This window comes from Dicentrarchus labrax, unplaced genomic scaffold (genome assembly GCF_905237075.1).
Source record: "Dicentrarchus labrax unplaced genomic scaffold, dlabrax2021, whole genome shotgun sequence".
Taxonomy (NCBI): Eukaryota; Metazoa; Chordata; class Actinopteri; family Moronidae; genus Dicentrarchus; species Dicentrarchus labrax.
This window is the reverse complement of record NW_026136928.1, coordinates 147406-169004: the sequence shown is the minus strand read 5'-3', so window position 1 is coordinate 169004 and position 21599 is coordinate 147406. Positions and strand designations below refer to the sequence as shown.

Below are 21599 nucleotides of genomic sequence, written 5' to 3'. Positions count from 1 at the left end.
GCTACAATACAATTTCCATCTATGAGTTTGCACTGACATTACTTCTTAAGTGATAACTGTTGCTCTCAAAATGAATTAAAAACCAGTATAAACTTCTGAGTAGTGTATAGAAGAGAAGTATAATCTTTCTAACTGGATCAACATGACCACACCACCTGATTTTCTTTTTTTTTTTGACATTTTCAATTGAAATACACCCTAAGGACCAATTTACACTTGTCATTTCAAGCGTCTCATACTTCCTCTCATCTTCACAGGCTCCGTTCCCTCACAGATCATTTAATGGTTGAACTGATCAGGGATCAAAAGTACTACAACAGCTCAAAGGGACTCAAACATCAGTCTCCCGGGTGGTTTATTTGACCCATTTGTTCACCCCAAACTCTTCCAAACGCAGACTTTGTTGCTCTTTATAGTACTGCTGCTACTGCACCTTCAAACATGATGCACTTTTCCGCTGACACAGTATAACACCAGTTATCTGTCAGTACTATCAAGATTAGGGATGTCATGAGAGCCGATACTTCGGTACCAAGTTGCTGCCAAAGTTCTGAAAAAGTCATTTTTCAGCAGTGCTGTAGGTACTGGGGGTGCAATTCTTTCAGATCTGACAGGGGCAGCATATACATCTACAAATATTCTAGTCTGCTGTTAAATGCCACAGGCACCAGCATGGACAACAACACATCGAAAAGGGTGACAAATGACAGCGGCGACAGCTCCACCTTGACTCACCGAAAAGAAAAACAGTAAGACTGTTTTCACATATAAACTCTGGACGACGTCCTGAGAATCAGGTTGGGACATTTGTCCGTTCACACATATTGTGTGCTATATGTGTGAAGGGGCAGATTTACTTTGCCTCTGTAGATGCATCCACTGAGTGCAGCTGTTCCACTGATATTGAATCTTTCGCTTTCATAAACACTCATGATGGCGTGATGTTTGTGGATGCATCACACCGTGCACGGCGGATGCTTGCCGTTGAAGACAATTACTGCAACTATTCTCAACAATTTGAGGAGAAAATTGCTTTACATTTATTTTCTCATTAAGAACCTCAAAGAGGTTTCAGAGACGGGAATGAAAGTGAAATTAAATCTTTTGAACAGCTGGAGTGTGAAGCCCGATGTCTCCAAACAGAGAGCATCCAGTGAAGCTCTGCCTCTTTCTGCTCGCGCTCCCTGGGACGAGGACGAAAATAGAGGTGCTGCAAATGACAGGGAAGTGAGAAAATGGAGTGATGAATAAATCAGCGCATGGAGATGCGTAGCTAAATGGAGAGAGAAAGGGGGAGAATGCATTAGAGAGCAGAGCGAGCTACAGAGAGGTTGAGTATATGTGTACGAGACGATGCCCAGTAAATACAAGAGCATGTCTAACATTTCCGGGATTTAGTCGACACAGCTAAACTGACAGAGGACCTTTGGGTGTTTTGCTAAATGTATGAAAAGAGAAGCACAAACATTCGGCCTTTTTAAGCAGAGTCATCCTCTGTTGTCTGGTGGAGTTACTGTTGTGTACTAGAAGACTGTGAGGACCTGAAATGTTCCTGGTACACAAGAAACAGACAATAGTCACAGACAGGGCGGCTGTGGCTCAGAGGCAGAGCGGGTCGTTCCTTAATCGGAAGGTTGTGGGTTCGATCCCTGGCTCCTGGTGCCACATGTCGAAGTATCCTTGAGCAAGATACTGAACCCCAAATTGCTCCCAATGCCGTGCATCGGTGTGTGAATGTGTATGAATGTTAGTTTCTGTTCGATGGACTTTGTGAAAGGGTGAATGTCTCACATAGCGTAAAAGTGCTTTGAGTAGTCGGAAGACTAGACTACCATTTACAATCAAAGCTCTAGTTACGCCTGGTCTTTCATGGAGTATCTGATTTAAAAAGGCAGTTGTCAGTCCATATTAACACTCAATAAAGGAACAATCTGATGCTTTCTGAATCAAAAGAAGATCAACACTAATTTCAGCTCTAGTACAGAGAGAATACGACTGTTAAGAGCAGAAAGGCATTAAGCAGCCTGTTTTTAATCGCAAGTCGTCAAATATGTTTTTAACTCTACATTCAAAGGATTTTAGTCATCAGACATTTGGATCTTAATTTATTTGAGAAACAAGCTGAGCTAACATTAGCAGCAGCTCCCTGTAAAAACCTCCATAGGCCTAGGATAGAAAATGTTTTACATTATGTATGTCATATTGCATCCTTATTTTATGGTTGCAAGATAAAACTTCTAATTTATTGATTTAAAATAACCCTTTTAAGTTGCAGACATAATTTTGATGAGCTGTGTTGACACAACATGGAAAAATAAGTTGCCTAACATAAAAACTTAAAAGAACGTGTTCATGTTACCAATTATTAAGGGGTAGTAATTAAATATACCTTTGAATCCCCTCACTCAATGTAGTACATTCGTTTAACATATTTACATTAGAAGTTGCCATAACTCAAAAAGGTGGATGCAAACTGTTTTTGTTGAGCCAAAACATTTGTTTTTAGAGAGCAGTGTAAGCCCTCTGGGACAAACTTTGTAAATGAGTTGACTTCATGTGGTGAATCTTCCCTCAGCGAGTAAAAAAGTCTGAGTTTGCTTTACAGTGAGTGAACAGCTATGAGATTCTTCCTCAAGGACTCTTTGACACTTTGATACACAGCAGACGGACTAATTGGAGAGTCAAACTGAAGGTCTGAATCACAGAGTTACAGTGCGCAAGCAGGTCAGAGCTCATTCTGGGAGATAAAACTGTTCTCGGCTTTAGAAATAAACTCACAAAAAAAACTGTGTCAGACTTCAAAATAAAAAGCAGACATGAGAGTAAACTTCACTGAAACCCACCTACGCTGTTTTTCGCCTGATGAGGCTTCTGCTCGAGGGTCAACGGTCTTCTTGCACTAACAAGAACTAATATGTGGAGGCTGTCAATCAAAAGGTTGCGCCTACGAGGTCCTGAGATGAGTTCAGATCAGGTAAAGTGAGAATACCTGTGTGGGTGGCTGTTTTCGCAGTCTTTTAATATGTTAATGTTAATGTATTACACCAAGCTGCTAACTCTGGACTTCTAATGATAACACCTTTTTAAAAAAGACACCGCCCCCGAGGGGAAATATTCAAACTACAAATGAAACTAAAAGAGAATGACACAGACATTTTTTAAATAAGGTAGTGAAAAAACATGAACATTTTCTAGAGAAACTGGAGCAGCAGGAAGAGTGTGAATCTTAGGAAGAACTTTAAAGAAAAAACAAAGGAACAGAAACTAGCAGGAAAGGAAAAGGGAAGCAGTAAAAGAGAGACAAGAAGAAAGAGAAGTAAGTGTTACAGGCTGTGGTTTTACAGAGGCAGAACATGACGAATACTGAGTAGAAGACAGAAAGGATGTGAGGAAAGAGAAAGAAAGGAAGCAACAGCGGAGCTAGAGAGGGAAAAGGGAGGCAAGGGGAGAAGAGAGGAGGTAGGAAGCAAGGGATGGGGTAAAGGAAGCAAGAAGAGAAGATAGAGAAAAAGAGTAAGCAACAACTGGAATAGGTAGAAAGGAAGGAGAGAGAAAGCATATGAGGAGGAAAGGAGAGAGGAAGAAAGAAAGAAAGCAAGGACAGGAGGAGAAAGGAAAGAAAAAAGGAAGCAACAAGGGAAGGAAAGAGTCAGAAAGAAAGGGGAGGAGAAAGGGAGGAAGTAAGAACGGGACTAGAAAGAAAAAGAAAAAGCAAGGGGGAAGAAGAGAGGAAGTACACAATGAGGGGAGCAGAGAGGGAAGAAGGAAGCAAGGGATCGGGTAAAGGAAGCAACTACGGGGAGAGGAAAGGAAGCAATGAAGGGAGGAAGAAGGAGGAAGAATAAGGAGGAAGAAGGCAGTGAGAACAAACAGCAGTAAACAGCGCATAAAAGCTCCTGTCTCTCTGTCAGGATGCCTGTTTCTGTCTCACCTCTGGCCACCTGTCTGACAGCCTGTAACCGGGATTTATCAGAGCAATAAAGGCGAGATGGGCTAAAGGTAAATTAAATGAAGGAGGGGGGTTGGTGTAAATGTCAGCGCTTCCTGGCGGCCCAGATCCTTCAAACTCGACTGAGAGCTAAGATAAAAGAACTGACAGAAATATTATGTCTTTATAACATTCAGTGTGAGACCTGTATTTACATGAGCTGGTGCACTGCTGCCTTTTTATGACACATTAATAATTGAGGACTCATGAAACTCATCCACTGTCATCGTGTTTAGGCCGTTTTTCTGTCTGGTTAACAGCAGTTTCTATGACAATCCTAAGTGTGTGTTTCCAAATATTTGCCTTGCTTTACTTGCACTAGTTTACACATGCAATTATTTATATTTAATTGTGTTACTCACACATATTTGCTCTTTGATTTTGCTTATACTTTGTCGGGTCTGTCAGCAAGACGATGAGCACACAACTTTTAAAATGCCTGTTTTCTGAATGGTGTTTGGTCGATCAATTCAATTCAATTAAATTTTATTTGTATAGCGCCAATTCATAACAGAAGTTATTTCAGGACACTTTTCAAATAGAGCAGGTCTAGACTGAACTCTTTATAACATTATTTACAGAGACCCAACAGTACCACCATGAGCAAGACCTTGGTGACGGGGGCAAGGAAAAACTGCCTTTTAAGAGGCAGAAACCTAGGACAGATCCTCCGGCTCTAGGTGGGTGGTCGTCTGTCTTGACCAGTTGGGGTGAGAGAGAGAGAGAGAGAGAGAGAGAGAAACAGACAGACAGGTGCACAGCAACAGTAGCAACAACTTCATTGATAGTAGTGACTGATGATGATCAACATGAAGAAGACAACGACGACGACAACAGCAACCATGGGGGACAACGAGCAACGATCAGGGCTATGCTAACTTAGTTCATAGTAAAGTAAAACAGATAAATCCACTTTTTAATAAATAAAATAAACTCTTGTCTTGCCCATCTAAAGTAGTACAAAACATTAAGCGAACTTACAGTGATCTTTTCAGCGTCATCTATGTTAAATTATTACAACTGAACTGAACTAGAGGAATTAGGAGACTGATGAAGAAGATTGTTTAGTAGTTTGTTTGTTAGTTGATTGACCGTTGTCTTGATATTATTGAAAACAGTTCATGCTTACGTAAGATTTTTTATTTATTTTTAGCATACATTATTAAGTAGGGGTACATCATGACTGAGGATGCAATCTTAAAGGGTTAAAATTAAATTCTTCATTTCACCTGGACTTTAAAAAGAGTGGGAACCCTGAGAAATGCACAAGTTAAACTGCTAAATCTTCGGGAAGCCATTGATAGAAACGTGTACTATGTGTTTGCTTCCTAGAAAAGCACAAGAGCGAGGATGAAACAGGGACTCCAGAGCGCCACTAACGGGTCTACAAACAGTCTCCATCACTATTTATCACGTTACATCTGTGAGAACTGAAAACATTAAAACAGCCTGTTTATTCTGGACTCTGGTCACATTTAGCTGTTTGTATTCAGCATCAGAGTGAGAGTGCAAAAACAGAGGATGGCGTGACTAAAAATACTTCCTGTCATCGATCCACCAGAGGACACACACACAGAAAGATGCCTGAAACTCATTAAACTCAGACCTCTGCCAGGAGGAAAATATACTGCGTGTGTGTGTTTGTTTGATAAGTATAAAAAAATAATGATGTGTGCTTCCAGTAAGCACCATAATGAGTCAATATATTTTGACTTATAAAACGCTGAAGCCAAGCCAGTGGCCATATGGCTAATAGAGCACTAATAGCCCCCGTCGATGTGTGTGTGGTAATAGGTTGTTGATAAGGAGCTGAACATGGTATTTTATGGCTGAATGTTCCAACCAAGTCGTCTGTAACCTCAATAATAATGTCAGCTTTAATTAATTCCCGATAGAGAGAGAGAGGGAGACAGATAGAGGAGTAGGCTGGAGGATTAAGAGGTGAGGAAGAGGGCAAGAGAACTGGGAACTATGGGAAGAGTGCGGAGCACATTGGGGGAAAGGTGAAGAAAACTGTTCACTACATGGCCAAAAGTATAGGTAGGGAGGGACGTGCCGCTGATACTGATCGGCGTTTACAGCAGCCGATAGCCGTGAGTGTGCAGCTAACGTTATGAGCTAACGTCAGTGCCTACCTTCCAGTGGACGAGGGACTGTACATGATCTCAGACACAAATGGTACTGAGGTGGTTTTCATGCCGGGTTTGGCTCCTGGCGTGCCAGGGCTGAGTCAGTTAGGTTAGCCGCATGTCCAACCGAGATAACAGTAGTAAGCGGCTGGCTAATCATAAATGGGTCCATGAGGAAACTCTGTAAATTACCTCAGTCTGTCGGTCTCTGAGGCTGTGTTTGATTCCGGTCCAGCTGCTGAGCCCAGTTCTGTCGCCTGCTAACGGCAGATACAGTTAGCTGCAGCTAATTAGCGGTAAGCAGCTTTAGCACAGAGAGTTGAAGTTGAGCAGCCAGAACGTCAGAGGGAAAACCAGAAAATAGCCATCCATAAAATATGATCGTTTGACCAAAATCACTGAATAAAATTATAAAGTTGTGCTAACTAGTTGTGCTAAGTTGAGCTAACTGAACTAATGACTGATAACTAGATAAATTAGATAACTAGTTATCTGGCACTTTGTTAACAATAGCTTTCAGATGGAGCTTGTTGGCAAACAATTGACGTAGATTAGCGTTTCATTGGACGCAAAAATAGTATACGCCCCCGAGTGCAGGATAAGTCATCAACAACTTTTTTATTAATTCTAAAATACCATTAAAAAATACCTGAGAATACCTTTAAAAAAAGACTGAAAAGCACAAGACGTGATAAAAAACATTTAAACATCATTTCTGAATTAATGGGGACCTGGGGGAAGTTTAAGTTTACAATGGAGGAAAAAGATGGTTCTTCAGTTTTAAGTCAATGATGCTCTGGGAATTATGCAAAAGGTCAACGTCAAGGTGTCAAAATTGATGTTTAAGTGATTTTATCACATATGTCTAGCACTATACATCACCTATATTGGCCATGTAGTGCAGGAAGAGGAAGGAAATGATACCGGAAGGGAAAGAAAACTTTAAAAAAGCACAAAAGAGAGACATGAGGGACACAACATGTAAATAAAAAAAGAACAACGTAAGTGATTCAATAAGAACAAGATAAGAGAGAGAGAACTGAAGCAGAAGAACGGGGGAGAAATGTTGTTCTTTGTGGTAACGAGTCGACATGTTGTACAATATTGAACGTGACCTCTTAATTAAACTGTCGGCCTCGTTTCACTCTCTCCTCGTTCAGACGGGTGATACGCTTTGACTCGCTCCAACGAGCGGAACAAAAGCATCGTTCAATCATGGCAAATGCCAAAGAACAACATGCAGACGACATAAATAAAACTGTACGTCATGTATTAAATAAACGAGGGGTGTATAAATATAACTGTACATCAAGTAGTGCATAAAAAAACACTGCTTTATGTAAAATGGATTATACAACAAAAGAAATTAAATTTGTTTTACTTTAATTTGACTTCTTACAATTTCACAAAAAGTCCCTCACTTTTTAAACACGTCCTCACTTTTCCAAAAGGTCCTCGTTATGCAGGCATGTTCTCACTATCTAATGATTTTCTCATTGTCCCCACATGACTTAATTTTTAAAAACATGTCCTCACTTTTCCCAAAAGACTCCACTTTCCCCGAAACTTTCTACTGTCTAAAAATGTCCCTTTTGGTATTACAGAGAGCATAAAGTACAGTCACTGTTGGGTACCGGTACCGAATTCCACAAATTCAGCTGTGAACCAAAAGACCCCACTTTTCACACAGTTCTCACTTTCTAAAAAGGTATTTTCTACAAATGTCCTCACTATCCAAAACTTTCTCATTATCCCAACACGTCTTTAAAACCTCACAATGTCCTCGCCTTCCACGAATATGCCCCAAATGTCCCAACTTTTCTATGTCCTCACAAACCTGCTCACCATAAAATGTTTTCTAAAACATGCCAAAATATCCTCCCTTTCTCACAGATTTTCTTCACTTTACAAAAGCAAAAGACCTTAAAAAAACATGTAAAATTCAAATTGCCCCGTACAAAAATAGTCACACAAGAGTCACATCACTCATGCCTGCCCTGCCTGCCTTTGTAGGCAGCAGAGTTAAACATACTTCACACCAGAGATGGTTAAGTGGAAAAAAATCCAAACATTGTCACCTTTTAATGACACCAAACCATTTTTTTCAGTGTTAAACCATCAAGTGAAAGTACTACTTAAGACCACTATTTCTGGCAGCCAGAAGTTAAACAGGCACATGTCTTAATGCTATTAGCAGTACCACTTTGATGTTTACTCTTAGCTTCTACTCCTGCTCCGCCTTTTTACTAGACAAAGCAGGTGGAGCTGAACATTTAGCGCTGTTATTCATACAGTGTTTAAGTTGCAGACATAAACACGGTGTAAACAGTCAGACTCTCTTGCTCTCTGTCAGCTCTGTTAGCGTGGTGAAGGTCAATATTCCCACTCACGTTTAAAAAATATCTTGCATTCTCTGAATCCTGAATCCTACTACGAAAGTCGAAGCAATCACTCTGCCTATTTTAGGTTTCTGAGAACAAAACAGAGACAGAAAAACATCAATAAAGTAACCAGTGTACCTAAATTTAAAACCAATGAGTGTGTTTTTAGCCTTGCTAGTGCTCAAGGGATGAAAATATGGGTTGGGGGAACCACTTTGGTCCATGAAATGTTTTACAAACATTCATGAGGGTAAATCCTACTGACATTTATAATTCCCTGACTGTTACTGTAGTAAACATGGATGTCACAAGGTAATAGTATTGCCCAAAATGATATAAAAGACATGCCTCATTTGGTACTTCTATGGCAACAATTTAGATTTTTCTTAGTATTAAGCCGTTTTCCTCATATTGAGCTGTTTTCTTAGTATTAAGCCATTTTCTTAGTATAAAGCCGTTTTCCTCATATTGAGCTGTTTTCTTAGTATTAAGCCATTTTCTTAGTATAAAGCCGTTTTCCTCATATTGAGCTGTTTTCTTAGTATTAAGCCATTTTCTTAGTATAAAGCCGTTTTCCTCATATTGAGCTGTTTTTAGTATTAAGCCATTTTCTTAGTATTGAGCTGTTTTCTTAGCGTTGAGTTGTTTTAGCTGTTCTCTTAGCATTGAGCTGTTTTCTTAAATCTGAACTTACTAGGTGGTTTTAGGGTCACCAAAAGCATCAAAGTAGTATTTCACTGCTTTTATTGTCTACCCCTTGGAAAAAATTAAATACTGGTGACCTAAATGGTCGACATGGCCATGCTCGCCAGACGTGGCAGTACTCGGTAAGAAATCATCAGAGACAAAAATCTGAAGTACAACGAAAACATCAAACATCCTCATCAGGGTGGAGGCAGGTGGGGATGCAAACTGACAGGATAATGGGAAATGTGGTGTGGTTGTACAAATACCATCACTTGTGCAAGATAAAGGCTAGGAATTCTTTGAAGTGTTTCACTATTTCATGGTAGTTATATCAAGACATTGCAAATCTGCTGCATACAGCACCTTCTTAAAATAGGGTTTCCCTGATTTTCCTATGACATTTCCCCTTATATCCTGGTGGGTCTCGTGTCTACTTCCATGAAACCTTTACAGTCCCCAGAGGGTCCAAACCAGAATGGAAATCACTGGCAAACTCGCCTGCCAGTGTGTGTATGTGTGTGTGATCACAGGGACATGGAGGACACGTGTTGTTGACAGTTGGAGGGCAGTAAAACAGAGATAGGGGAAAAAAAACAGAAGAGACATGGGGGAGGATGATGGAGAGGGGGCGAGAGACATGGCAACAGACTGGTAGGCAGAGAGAGAGAGAGAGAGAGATGGAGAAAGGAAAGTACAGAGATTCAGATGCACCTACACATGAATTAATTCATAAGGAAAAAATCAATAAATGAGAAGGTAACATTCAAGATAACCAGCAGGCAAGTGGCCACAGGGGGCGCTGTTCATTCAGAGGAAATTAACGGATGGATGGTGGAAGGAGGGAAGGAAGGATGACATACTTTCTACCTCCTTTCCTTCTCTACCTCCTTCCTCTCCTTTCCTGTCTAATTATTTCCTTCCCGATATATCATCATATCTTTTCCTACCGCCTCCTTTCTTTCCTCTCCTCTTTCTTCCCTTTATTGTACCTTCTTGTTTTCTTTCCCCACCATTTCCCTACTTCCTCCTTCCCTTTTTCTACAATCTCCTCTTTTCCTTCTCTAGTTTTTTTAATGCTTTTCTATGCCCTTATTTCCTTCTTTACCTGCTCCTATCCTTTCCTATGTTTGTTTTCTTTGCTGCTGCTTCCTTTCCTTCCCTACCTCCTCATCCAACCTCCTCTCCCTCTCTTCCTCCTCCTGTTGTTCCCTATAACTCCTCTTTGATTACCCTTCTTCCCTATGCCCAACTCTCACTTCCCTGCATCTTCCTTTCCTTCCCTACCTCATTCTCCATCCTTACTTTCTCCCTTTCCCTTCTCATCTTAACAATATCTTCCCATCACCTCCTTCTCCTCTCCTTCCTCTCCATTTGTTCATACTCTGACTTTGTTTTTTGGGGCCACAGATACCCCTTTTGGCGTCCCATGACAACAGCTCACTGCGGCCTAAAACAATGAACATCATGAATATCTATTAATAAAGAAAAAGTAGAATTCAAGAAGTGACCAAAAAACATTTGTCCGGGTCACTTGTGTCTCCTCCTCTTCGCCTCCTTTCCTCAGACATCTCTTCATCGCTGGCCTCTTTAACACACGAGAGATGATTGACAAGTGACGATGGAGGGCCGGGCTAAAAGGACACGCCTGTCTCGTGGTGAAAAGCTGCACGTTGAGGCTCAGCTGCCAGCAGCCATTAGATCAACCTCCCTTTGTTTGTGTGTGTGTGTGTGTGGAGAGAGCAGACTGTACTCTGTGACTTTAATTGCCCGACATCTGCAGCCCTGGTACACTCATTAGAGCATAGAGAGAGATAGTGAGACAATAAAAAAACACAGAGAAAGGGAGAGTGGCGTTATTTCTACATCCTAAGTCCGGGTGTGTGTTTTTGCATCCATGCAGATGTGTGTGTGCTGGTATCCAACTACACACACACACAAACACACACACACACACACACAGACGCACACCCGCCACAGTGGGGGGCCATTAAACGCCGATTGGCAGGAAGGCCTCTGCACAGCAGGACAGCCGCGGGCTTTTGTGATTACATAACTGTGTAAACGACTTGTCGCTTTTAAGCGTCTGCTGAGAGAAACAACGGCGGAGCTGTGATGTGTTGTCTGTCCACCAGTCACACTGGATTCTGATTGATCTGGCACTTTTTCATTATTTCCCTAAGTTAAAATGTTAGTTGCTTGTTGGTTTGTCCACTTGGCACTTAACTGTCCTGCCCTTATGTGGGTTTCCTGGAGCGTTTCCATTAGTTAATTGCATATTTCTTAGCCTCCAATTCATCAACATACTGGAGGCCAACATACATTATTTTCTAATTTTCCTCTAACTGCTTTGTGCAAGAACAAACACAGGCGCCAATCTAGAGAAACATTCATGGGATGTCCAAAGGGGGTCAGAAATATATGTTGATTTAAACACAACATTGCTGACAAACAATATCTTTTTTTTTTTAAATAATGTTTTTTGGGGCTTTTATTGCCTTTATATGATAGAGGGGGGTTAGGGTGGGCAGAGAGAGGGAATGACACACAGGAAAGGGGTGCAAGTCGGATTTGAACCCTGGGCCGCTGCAGCAAGGACTCAGCCTCAGTACATGGGCTACCAGCTCTACCCACTGAGTTAACCAGGCACCCGACAAACAATATCTAGCAACGTCACGATATTACAGAAATTTAACAAAATGTATATGATGGCATAATTTTATCCTTTGAGGAACTTCGAAGGAGATAGAACAAATGCATTCTTACAAACCCAAAATTTAGACTCCGTTCCCCAATGGGAACAAGATTTAAGGCAGAGGTAGGCAAGCTGCAGTTCCAGAGCGGCAAGTGTCTCCTTATGGCTTTGACAAACAACTATATGGACATAAATGGTCAATTTTATTAAGGAAATAACTAAAGAAAAACCAAAATCATGACATTGTGAGGCTCTGTACTGAACAAGCAGGACAGATACAGGACAGATGTCAGTGCTGTACATTTTAAGAATTTGAAAATAGGACTCAGCTTTCGGGTCAAATTATCTCTTTACACACAGTTATAGGACAATTAGTTTTAAAACATTTTATTATTGTAGGTCTAAAGTGATTCCTTTTTCCAATTTTTCAGTTTTGTGTTTTATTGGTAAGAGCAAAATATGCAAACAATTTTCTGTATTGTATATCTTGTGTAACCATGTGTTCTACAATTTCATAAATGCATTAAAACACAGTGTTAATGTTATGGAAGACAAAGACTAAATACATAGGGTGAGGGGAAGGATAACAAGAAGGTAAAGATAATCAGGGCAGGGCAGATAATCAAAACTGGAGGGAAAGCAGACTAAGACATGAAATGAATTCCGACAAGACAAGAGGGGAAGAATTACAAATAAAAACCTGGAAATAACAAAAGAAAACCAAACAAAATGACATTCTGAGGCTCTGTACTGCACAAGACAAATACAGGGCAGAGGTCAGTGCTGTAGATTTAGATTTAAAAAATTTGACTTTTTCAGCTTTAGAGTCAAATTATCTCTTTTACACACTGCTCTAGGACAAATGGTGCCTTATTATACAGAAAGCTGAGGTTTTTGATATAAAACACGTGGGTATGCCGTGTTATGAAAGTTCCTTTAAAGGTGAATTTCAGAAGATGTGTAAAAAGCGAGAATCAAATATGCCATTGGACTCCATAGGGGAAAGAGTTCAAATGTCTCTAAATTAATGTGTTAAATTTGAATGAATTTGACACCAAACCGTGGTGGCCAGGCACGTCTCTATATCTGCCCCAAACAAATCTAAGAGAAAAATTAGATACCATCCATACATGAGGTCCATCATGAGGTCCATTGATCTTTACCGAACTTTAAGTGAGTTCTGTGAGTCGATATTGGGATGAAAACAAATTAAAACCTTACTTTACATTCATTTTAGTTCAGCTATATAAACATGTCATTTCAAGACGCAGGCAGGTAAAATCAGCCTGAAAAAGATCAGCAGGCTGGAGGAATAAGGTCTGTCTTGATTATTTTCCACAGCAGAACGACTGAAGCCGTCAGGGTGACTCAGACCGAGCTCAGCAGATGAAAGCGACCAACCGATCGATCAGACTGACGCATCGACCTTGATTCCGACGTGATCAATCGGAGCAGCATTTCACAGACAGAAGAAAGAAAGAGAAAATCTCTCTGCCTCAGACTTTACGGGAAACACTCAGTGAGTCACAATCAGCTGGAATCTGAGGAACAATTTTCAGAAAAGATTTGTCACCGACTATTTGAAGATGTTGATTGAACCTTCGTATTTTGACAATATTTCATCAAGATAGTGAAGTTTTTCTTCCTCTACGATTGGTTCTCAACCTTTTTGGTGTCAAGGACGCCCAAATTGATAAACATCAGGCCACCATGGACCCTTATTTGGTAAGATGTAGTCTGAGGAATCCACATCTGATAAGATTTAGTTTTTCCATAGCTGTCTATAAGTACTGGTTCCCAACCTTTTTCCTTAAGGACCCCTTTTCTATCGTTGATTAACTGACTTTGTCACATATTTTATGGATATTTCATATTATACATAACAGTAAAGAACAACAATAAACCCAAACAGTGTTTAAAAAAACTGCTGGAAGTAATTTTTTATGAATTCTGAGCAGATTATTTTCTGTGAATATTGATCAGATGAGTTTTCCTGATATTTTTAAGAACTTTTTATAAAATTTTCTGTCTGTATTATGTATTTTATGAATTTCTAACAATCATACAGACTTAATAGGTTTCTTTTTGACAGATCCAGTGTTTTCTTCTCTTTGCTCTATTAGCTCTTTGGTGGTTTGAACTTTCATTCAAATATTTAGTCTCTTTCAGTTTTCATTTTATTTTTTTAAGAGAAATTAACTAAATACTGAGATATCAGTTTACTATGTATATTCAGAAGGCTTTGTGACCCACCCTGGGCTTTGGTAACTTCTAGTGTGGGTCCCGACCACCAGGTTATATTCACAGAGCCTTCACTCGCTGATAAACAACCTATTTACAAAAGTACGCTGCTAAAACAACTAAAGATGCTTATAGAACAATGAGAAGAAAACACTGAATTTGGTTTGATTGTTAAAAATACATAATACAGACAGAGAATTAAATAAAAAGTTCCACAAAATATCAGGAAAACTCAAATATGTGATCAATATTCACAGTAAATAATCTGCTCAAAATTCAATAAAATCTCTGGTTTTACACAAACTTCCTGCAGTTATTGACTTCACTGTTTAGGTTTGTTGTACAGTTTATCCGCTGTTCTCTACTGTTGTTGAATACAATATGGAATATCCCTACAATATAGTCAGTTATGATAAAACAAAGGCGTTGTTTAATGACTGGAAGTTTTGTTTACAGTTGTTTTGGCAAAGGTGCATGAACTATAACGGCATATCTGACGCCATATTTTACAAAAAGTGTTCCTGCTTAGCTGATTTCTCTCGTTTCGGACTATTTTGTGTTAACCGCATAAATAAAACATTTTACCTTGAAAATATACAGTTTTTCCATATGAAAATAACATATGAAAATATATATATATATATATATTTATAAAAGAAAACTTTATACTATATAAATTCATAGAAAATGCTGTATAAATAAAGGTTTTACCATAAGATATGATGGTGTTTTACTGTTGACTGCTGAAAGTGTATTTAACCTGTCTTTTACTGTCATGCTGTGACATGTTTACAGACTGGGGAATAGACACAGATGAGGTTAAACACACAAACTAAACACACAATGAACTAATTAACCATTGAAGTACAGGTGTGGAAGAGGAAAACGAGAAAAAGGTGAAGATATTCAGTTAAAATCCCTTGACACACACATCCATCCATTAACTTTCATCAGTGTGACAACAAAAAACAATTTCTGTAAAAACTAACATGAATATTCTGCAGGTTTCTGTCGGTGTTTGCTTTATGAGAGCTCCATCACAACGACTTACACCAAACTTAATGTGTAAAAACTGCTATTTTTGTATTTCTGAATCAGCAGGACTTGTAAATCTGAGCCCACAGCACTTGAGAAAACTCTGCTGTCCGGTCAAAAAGCATAACATGACGAATTCCTGGATATGCTGAATAATACCATCCAATGAGTAATCCTCCTGACACTCTGAGTCACAGATTCAATTTCTAGGAACAAAGTGCAGCATTTGAAGGTCGAAGATATTAAAACATGGTCAGAGAGATAAATCATTAGAAGTGGGTCACCAGCTGTCAGCTCGCAGGGAAACATTACGCCTCATTACGCCTGCTCTAATATTGTTTTTTACTAGATAAGAGCTCCAAATTGAAATTGCATTCAGGTTATTCCCTTGCCTGATGTTTACTCTCCATTACAGCCGCACAAACTGATCTGGACTTTAAAAAAGTTTCTCTCTCTACAGTAAAGACACTTTTTGGTTCGAAAGTTGAGGATGAGGGAACAAAACATTTTTTTGCATTTTTTTACCATCTCACGGAGAGGATAAAGAGCACATTTGTCGCTCATTAGACAGCATATTAACAGTATCCATGGAAATCCGGTACCTCCATAGTAATATATTTTGAGTTTTATGACTTTAAAATTATATCCCATTGGTTTTATGGACATAGGAGCTTAGTGCTGTAGATACAGGACAGAGGTCAGTGTTGTAGATACAGGACGGAGGTCAGTGCTGTAGATACAGGATGGAGGTCAGTGCTGTAGATTTGTAGAATTTAAAAAGTTTGACTTTTTTTAGTTTTAGGGTCAAATTATCTCTTTACACAGTGCTCTAGTAAAGAAATACTAAAGAGTGCTTCTAGAGTCTAGAACAAACAGTGCCTCATTATACAGATCTAAATCAATGTGTTAAATATGAATGCATTTGACACCCAACTGGGATGTGGTGAAAATGCACTACACTATCAGTATGGTCCAATTTTATTATTTTTATCCTATTATTTACCTATTTGAGTGTCCTTATGTTGTTTTTTTGTGCAATTGTGCTGCGTCTTCAAAATATATTTATCTTAAATCAGAGGTTTCTAAACTCTTTTAAGTCAAGGAGCCCTAAATTGTCTTAAGGAATCGCCTCTCAGTCATTTTTTGTTTTTATCTTTTAGGTTTAAATATTAAGTATTCACAGTCCATCAAGGATGAAAGCCCATCTCTTCCCCTGTTGTTCCAACTGCCAAAAAATGTGAGAAAAGTTCAAATATTACATTCCTCTTGTTGCTGGGGACCCCTTACAACCTCCTCAAGGACCCCCGTTGGTCCACAGACCTCAGTTTGAATACCACCAAGATTAAAAATATTTCAATGATAAAATACAGTAAAATACAATAAAAACTAAAACAAACGGTAGATACGCGGTTGTAATCAGCTAATCTTTTCCTGTATGCACGTGCGTTTTTCCAGATGTGTGTGCGCGCGGCGCTGCACTGTACATCACTGTGTCTGTGAGTCTGGTATGCGCGTGCGCCCGTGCTTGCACATGCGACAGGTCCGTGCGCTCTCCTAACCATGTATCCGCGCACGTGTGAGCTTGTGCGTGCTTGTGGATGTGAGTGAGTGACACACTGACCTCTCCGCGTGTCTCCGGGTCCCGGCGGCGCTCACAGACCCCGGTTCGATCCTCCGGACCCCCGGACGGAGACGCTCGCGCGACTCCCGGTTGCCATTAAAAAGATGTGGAATTCAAGCTCGAGGCTGTAGTCTGACGGTGGCTGCACGGTTGCGAGTTTAAATCCACATCCTCGTCTGGATCCTCGCGCGTCCGTCCCACCAGAACCTCCTCTCCTCGCGCCCCCCTCTCTCTCTCTCTCTCTCTCTGTTTAGAAGAATCTGCGCGGGATGCCAGGTCTCATGTTTGTTTCCCGTTTTGTAGAAAACCAACCGCACAGTTCCGCTTCAGAGTGGCGCTCGCATCCACGTCACTTTGGATTAACGGAACCCGCCGGTGAATTCGGCCATGAAGCGCCCCGAGGAACCGAGAATGTCTGAAGCTTTAACAAACACCAACCGTCCACAGGAGCGGGAATGAGGACAGAAACGCGAGCGATCTCCTCTTCTTCTGCTCGGTCTCCGGTCGCTCCGCCGCCGGTGCCTCCGTCCGTGCGCTCTGGACACGGGAGTGAAGCGCTTTACGCACCGCGCGTAAAAGCCGAGTGGAGAATCAGGGGAGGAGAGAGTTTTTTCTCTCTTTATGGAAGGTTGGGAGGCGAGCTGAGAGGAGGGATGGGTGAAAGAGGGAGGGAGTTATAGGGAGAAGGAGAAATGGTTTAAGAAAGAGAGAAAACAGAGAGGAAGTGGGGGTTGTTGGGGGGAAAGGGATGGAGAAAAAGAAGTAGGGAGGAAATAGAGAGAACGATTTGAAACAAGGGAGGAGGAAATGGGAGGAGAAAGAGAGGACAGACAAAGAGGAGAAGAAGGCAGACGGGAGGAAGGTGGAAGAAGCAAGAAGGAAAGGAAGAGGAGAAGAAAGAGGGTGGGAGTGAGGTGGAAGAGGAGGAGAAGCCAGAAGGAAAGGAAGAGGAGAAGAAGGAAGGGAGGAGAGGAGGTGAAAAAGTGGACAGAAAAAGGAAGACAGAAGATGAGCATGTGAAGAAATTGAGAGTGTTGGGAGGAAGAGGAGAGGGCAAGTAAGAGAAGGAGATGACGAAGAGGAGGAAAAAGAGGTGTATCTGCTCTCTTGAGGGTTTTTCTCTCTGTTGCTTCTCAGAGGCTCCAACCAGGACTCTGACTCCGGGGGAAGGAAAAGGTCACGTAGCTCAATCAATCCACAGTTTGGCGGTCATTTTAGGACACCTCAGACCACTAGGGGTCGCCAAAGCATCACAAGGAGGTTGGGAGGCCTCCAGACCAGGTCATCAAATAATTCCAAATAAAAGTTTTATTCCTCCATTTTACTACAGTTTTCCTCTAAACCGTAACTTTTGCCACAAGAACCAGTTCATATTTAATCATTTATGTGATTTTACAGAAAATGAACCTTCTCACCTTTTAGAGGAAGCGGTAGAAACTTTTTGTTGCACGTACATTTCACATTCCTGCACACGTATTTATTAACCTCAACAAGAACAGATTTTTACACCAGGACCAAGTTATAAATCTGCTTCTCCAGAAAAAATAGTCCCATTTGCATCCAAAGAGTATATTTAGAGGGATAAGGAAAAATGGCGTAACATTTGTTCTCATTGGTTTAAAGTCTTGAAATTTAGTACCGACATACTTTGGTCAAGTATCTAACAGTACACGTAGATTTAGGGGGGAAAAAATTGTATTTATTAAATGTTTTCCACAATTTAAAAACCACCAATATCTAAAAAGTGAATGGTAAAAACATGGCTTAAAACTGGATAACGGCTAACAGACTGAGCCTAAAGCCACCCGGTCCAAGGTCACGATAACGGACTGAGCCGAGCTGCTGCTAACATTAGCTCAGCTTGTTTCTCTGATGACTTAAGGTCCAGATGTCTGATGACAAAGATCCTTCATCCAATCCAATAAAATCTGAGGTCAGATGATATTAAATGCCGAAATACAGAAAAATATGCAAACAGTTGAATGACATCAACGTGTTACTCACTTTTGCTGCCCCGAACTTCGATAATTCGAATCACGAATCGAGAAGCCGACTCTAAAACTCACGCAGCTACAAAACTTACAGAGATAAAGAGAGGGCTGATGGAAAAGGAGGGCAGAGTTCCTCGGCCCCGAATGCTAGCAAAGTCAGCTAAACTGTTTTGAACCAGACGCTCGTGCCGCTTCCTCGACTGCTATTTAGCGTGATCATCATTTCAGCCGACAGCGCTGTCAAGAGTCCTGCAGATCAGCAGCTCTGTGGTGTGTTTGGATTTTATAACTCCACCATGAGCCAGACACACACTCTTTCCCCCCTCCACTTACAAATGTTTCCACAATTAAGACGTTAAAACACGAGTCTGGGAGGTGAAACGGGAAACTTTACATGTGAGCTCTTGATGGGTTTTTTAGACTGCGGGAATTTGGTCCTAAATTTCTGACTGTCAGTCAACAAAGGTTAGGATTTCTTCAGTGTTCATGGTTCAGGAGGTTTCTACCAGGAGCCAAGTTAAAGAGGTCTCCTCCTCTCCAAAGCAAACATACCTACTGATTAAAACCGCTAAAAACAGGTGAGCTGAGTCCTTGCTGCAGCGGCCCAGGGTTCGAATCCGACCTGCGGCCCTTTGCTGCGTGTCATTCCCTCTCCCTGCCCCCCTTCCCTGTCTGTCTTCAGATGTCTCTATCATAAAGGTAATAAAAGCCCCAAAAAATACTTTAAAAAAAACAAACAAAAAAAACAAGTGGATGGTAAACATGTGGCTAAAGCTAACAGGTCCCAGGTCATGATATCATGCCGAGCTTTTTGGGTAGAAAAAAGTTGAAAGTACACAACAACATATACAAAATAGGTGTAGTTTTTATAGACATTTTAATAAGGAAATGTAGCTTTAAAGCCAGTATATTGTATTTAATATAATAACATTTGAAGTGCATATGTAAAATAAAAAAATAACATGATTTTTGTCATTCATATGCCTGTTATTTTTCACCTCAGCAGCAGTGCAGTACACTCCACTTAATACGACTCGCAGAAACAAAATAAATACATTTTCAGGCCGACTGGATAAATTGTTCTGTGCAGTGACATAACTGCCAGTCATGCATGAAGGTAATTTGTCCTCATTCATCACACAGAAAGCTGTGGATAAAGATATCACAGCAAACCAAGTCATTTTCCTGACAGACTGAATGAAACGCGGAGGATCAAGTTAACTAACAAGCTGTCAGTTGTGTTTCACACGTCTACTCTAGTGCGCTGACACCAGCAACGGGAAACACCTTCAGTCCTGTCTTATTTTGAAAGATGCTGTTCGTCTTAGTACTTAATCACATTCACTTGGAGCTACCCAGCAGTCCACTGTCTGACTCCACCTGGTTCAAGAGGAGACTTTTCACCACCGGCGTCCCCGTATGATCCAGTATGGTCATAAACTGCTTCTCCAAACCTTTAAAATGCAACTTTTCTACCCTTTAAAATAACAGCTTCACTATCATTTTGATGCTAATTTGTAATAGTTTGAATGGTGATAAATTAGTAGCCCTACAATATTGTCCAATATTGTTGTATATTTAGGCCCTATTGAAACTGCTCAGGCTATCATTATTATTATTTTAATACCAAATGAATCACATTTTGGGAAGTCTTAACATGCTCCAAAACATGTGGTGGTAACAAAAATATATTGGCAAAATGGCTTAGCCACGCCCCCAAGAATCAGCCCCCAAGGCCCCAAAACGCATGTATATCATGATCAGTCAAGAAAAAAAAGCCTCTTGGACCCATACCCCAAACCCAACAGGAAGTTGGCCATTTTGAATTAGTTGAATGTCTGACAGGTCCACAAAACCTCTTGAACTGGAAAGGATACTACCTGGCGAGTACATAATCAATTTGCCAGAGAGCGAAATAGAAAAATATCTGTTGTGAGAACAGCCACAAAAGCGAGCTAATAAACAATAAAAGACCACCTATGACGGCTAAATTGTGTTTTCTTTGTGTTTTCATTAATACAATGTGGTCGCTGTAAAGTTAAAATTAAAAAATACGGCAAATGTTAAATATATAAATTAAATATGGAAAATTAAAAAGAGATTTAGTAAAACCAATAAACCTACTATAATGCCACACTCATGTATATTGATGAGTCAGATTAAAGCTGCTCTTTCACAATAAGAGCACAGTGAAGAGCCTGGTGATGGAAGTCAAAGCGACACTCGTAGAGGAGTTTGAAGAATCCCAAATGGACCAGCTGCTGCGGGTCATAGTTTACATCAACCGGTGGTGTGTGAGTGTTGTCAGGAAGCCTGGTTCATATCGACTTGTTGTGTGAGAAAAGCGTGTGTTTGCAAGAGCTTATGCTGTGCAAACGATAATGTGTCGGGGACTACAATGAGGATATCGCATGTTCACTATGTGTGTGGGAGTTCAGTTCTGTGATGCATGATGTGCTATATAGGTGTTATGTACCGAGTGTGAAGGTTGTTGGCAGGGTGCTAATTTAAAGTGAAAAGGAGTGTGCAGTGTGGTGTTGGTGTACCGGAGTTCGTGTGACAATGTGTTTCAAGAAACCGCTCTGAGGACGGAGTCAGCAGAGCGTTCAGGATCAACACAGTGCAGCAGTAGAATATTCATGTCATAGACTCCCAGTGTGAGAAAGTGAGAGAACGGAGATTGAAATCCATCTGTGAATATGTCTGTTGTTGAGAGGACAACGGTGAAATTATCGTCAGATTTTAATTTCTTGTCATGATAATTATAGCAAGATGAAGGCAGAAATCATAACCAGATCAAAACCGTGTTTTACCCAGGCAAGGCAGAAGCTCAC

General features: G+C 40.5%; 1 protein-coding gene across 1 annotated transcript in view; it reads right to left on the bottom strand.

The window, feature by feature from the left end:
* npy2rl (neuropeptide Y receptor Y2, like) overlaps window positions 1–17347 on the bottom strand; it is a 55897-nt gene extending 38550 nt beyond the window's left edge. The window contains 1 exon segment of the mRNA XM_051395208.1: window positions 16775–17347. The gene's annotated coding sequence lies outside the window, so the exon portion shown is untranslated.
* Between the last annotated feature and the right edge of the window lie 4252 nt (window positions 17348–21599).